Source organism: Propithecus coquereli, unplaced genomic scaffold, assembly GCF_000956105.1.
Source record: "Propithecus coquereli isolate 6110/MARCELLA unplaced genomic scaffold, Pcoq_1.0 Scaffold121, whole genome shotgun sequence".
Taxonomy (NCBI): Eukaryota; Metazoa; Chordata; class Mammalia; order Primates; family Indriidae; genus Propithecus; species Propithecus coquereli.
In genome coordinates this window covers 510394-513563 of record NW_012136192.1, presented here as the reverse complement: position 1 = coordinate 513563, position 3170 = coordinate 510394, and the positions used below count along the sequence as shown (strand labels likewise).

Below are 3170 nucleotides of genomic sequence, written 5' to 3'. Positions count from 1 at the left end.
ATTAGGAGTTTCACACTGATGCTTTTCTCCTCCTGTCATTGTGTCCCCAGCTATTAGCTGAGCTGGCATTCTTCCATGAAGTGGCACTTCCCTCATCACCTGGGGCTATTTAAGTTACTCTGAAATAGAGTTCCTTCTGGAAAATCCAGATAAATGCATAATTCTTTCTCTTTAATTACGAATGTTTAAAGTCAGGATATTCATTGTTTTAGATCTCTAGAGAGCTTGTGCATTCGCAATATTCAAAATTCAAAAAATGTAAAAAGCATACTATAAAGGTTTTCCCTCTTTCCTCTGTCCTGTCCCCTAATGCCATCTCTGTTGTTAGTTTCTGCTGTATTTTTCCAGAGGTCTGATGTGCTTGTCTAAACTATGCCATATATGTTCTTTTTATGGACAGTTATACAAATGTTATACAAATGATAGTATTTGTTATACAAATGAGAGATATATACTATACACTAGTCTATAACTCTTTTTTAAAAAGTTAACATATACCTTGGAAATCTTTTCATATCAGTCCATAAAGAGTTATTCTCATTCTTTTTTTAAGTTCATCATGTACCATGGAAATAACCATAATTTCTTTAGCCCGTCTTACTGAAAAATGTTTAGATTGTTTCCAATTTTCTGCTCCCGGACAGATGTATTACTTTGAAAATGAATAAAAGGAACAGAGAGGCATGAACTTCTAGTCCCCAGGCCCCTATTCCACCCTCGAGGATGTCCTAAGGAGGTTTCTCGGTCCTCCAGTCTCTGCTGCTTGGCGGGGTAACTGTACGCATGGAGCTCCCCGAGCACCCTGTGAGAAATCACAGGCCAGGTGGGGGGCAGTGCCCCTCCTAAGGAAGACTAGGGCTGCGCCTCACTCCACACACATCCTGACAACACCTGTGAATTAAGATAAAGAGAAGCTCAAATAGTTCCTGTTTGTTTTGCAAACGGCCGCAGGAAAGAGTTACCCTTGCTCTGTTGTGGGTATCTCTAGTCCTTTGGTACCCAGGGAAGTTTGGAAAGGGTGGGCGGTTTTCTGTGCCCAGGAGAGGCAGTGTGTGAAGGCTTGGCTCCTTCCTCTCTGAGGGGGATGGAGGCCTCTGGATCGCCGTGGCGAGAATGTCTCTTGGTTCTTCTTTCAGGCCATTCAGCAGGGGACCATCAAGTGCACCTTTTCTGGGGTTGCTTTGGGTGATTCCTGGATCTCCCCTGTTGGTAAGTATGGAATTTTCAGGCATTTCTTTCCTTCCCCTTTGCCCATCCTTTCCTGGGACTTTGGGCTGTGTTGTCCAAATCAAAGACTAAGGCCTCAGAATGTTCTGGGTCCTTGGAGAAGTCAGCACAGAACGTGTTTGCCACAAGAGCATCCAAGAAATTTGGGGACAGAGCACCTATCGTGGGCCCCTAAGGGCTGAGCTGGGTTTTCTCAGTTTGATTCTCAAAACAAAAGAACTAAATTTTACGGTTGGAGACATTCTAAAGACTCCGAAAGGTCCTGACATGTGCCCTCTGACACACAGAACGAGTGGTCTAGCAGGTATTCAAACACAGGTCCGTGCAGCTCAGCACGGGGGCGAATCTGGTTTGTCGTCCTGTCCCATCTACCACCCTGACACTGGCCTGGGTGTTTGGGGTGAGATTCACACCTGTCATTCATGTTGGCGAGACAAGGTTATCATCAGGTCTTGCAACTCTGAGGTTCTCGGTTTCATAACTGAGCATCCTTGTTGGGAGTGCAAATGAGAGTGGTTTATGTTGCAGACACCCAGGGCGTGGCTTCAGACAGCTGAAATCGTCATTCTGGTGGGCTTAACTCTACCAGGGTTTCTCAACCGCAGTGCTGTTGATGTTTTGGGGTGGTGTAATTCTCTGTTGTGGGAGGCCGTCCTGTGCATTGTACGACATGTATCAGCATCCTTGGCCTCTGCGCGTGAGATGTCAGTAGCACCACCCACCCCAGTGTGACAACCAAAAATGCCCCAGACACTGGCAAATGTCCCCTGGGGGACCAAACTGTCCCTGGTTGAAAACTATTAACATTATTCTCACCTGGGTTTTCACAGGCAAAAGCAAACTGTAGAGTTAGAGTTCAGAAGAGAGGTTGTCTCTGAAGGAGGGAGGGGAATTAGCTGGAGAGGGACATGAGGGAACCTTCTGGGCTGTCGGTACCCTGTGTCTTGATTGAGCTGGTGGTCACATGGGCGTGTGCATGACATCAAACTCTTTGAAAGGTACATTTATGATTTGTGATTATGGCTCAATTTTTAAAAATACTAACTTATAACAGCCAATACTTTCCCCCTAAAAGATAGAGATCTAGCTTTTACAGAGCCTTGTTCTCAATGGATTCGGGATATTTTGATGCTACTTGGAATGGTTATTTCTCGTCCTCGTGCTTGGCGTCTCCAGGGTAGGATGGAAATGGCATAAAACGGAGTCAGCAGGGAGGGGAGGCCTGCGGTGTCTTTTTATTTCTTCGTGGCCCTCGTAGGGCGTCATAAACTGCAGAAGCCGTGATCAGAGGCACAGGGTCCTGCAGGTTTCTTGTCAGATGTTGCTCTGTTGCTCACGCTGATGGCAAGACAAGTTATCACCAGGCCTTGCAACTCAGAGGTTTGCAGTTTCGTAACTGAGCATCATTGTTGGAAGCACAAAAAAATAGTTGTTTGTGACTTAAAATTACAACGTTAGCCCTCACACTTCGTCACGGGTCTCATCAGAGTTTCACAACAGCACTGAGCACTTCGCATGTGCTAACTTCATTTGATCCCTACAACTCCTCCATGGGATGGATGCTGTTATTACCCTCATTTTGTAGATGATGAAACTGAGACTCAGGGAGGTTAAGCAACTTTCTTAGAGTCATCCAGCTAAAGCGACAGAGCTGGCGTTCAAACCTGGGCAGCAGGTGCTGGAATCCATGTGCTTAACCACTGTGCGTACTACCCCTGCAAGATCAGGAGGTTTACCCTCCTCGCTTTGCACGTGCTATTCATCCTGTCTGGAATCTCCCTTTTTCTCTCTACCATTACCCACTTCTCCTTATGAATCTGCCTGAATCTGCCTGTCCGGATCTTAATCCATCCTTCAGATCCACTTAAGTTATTGCCTCTCCAGCCCAGAAGCAGTCCTCATTGGAGGAAAAGTACCATTGTTTATTTACTTTTAGAGACAGG

At 45.8% G+C, this 3170-nt stretch overlaps 1 protein-coding gene across 1 annotated transcript in view; it reads left to right on the top strand.

Annotated features, from left to right (window-relative positions):
- SCPEP1 (serine carboxypeptidase 1) overlaps positions 1–3170 on the top strand; it is a 64077-nt gene that overhangs the window by 36447 nt on the left and 24460 nt on the right. The window lies entirely within an intron of this gene.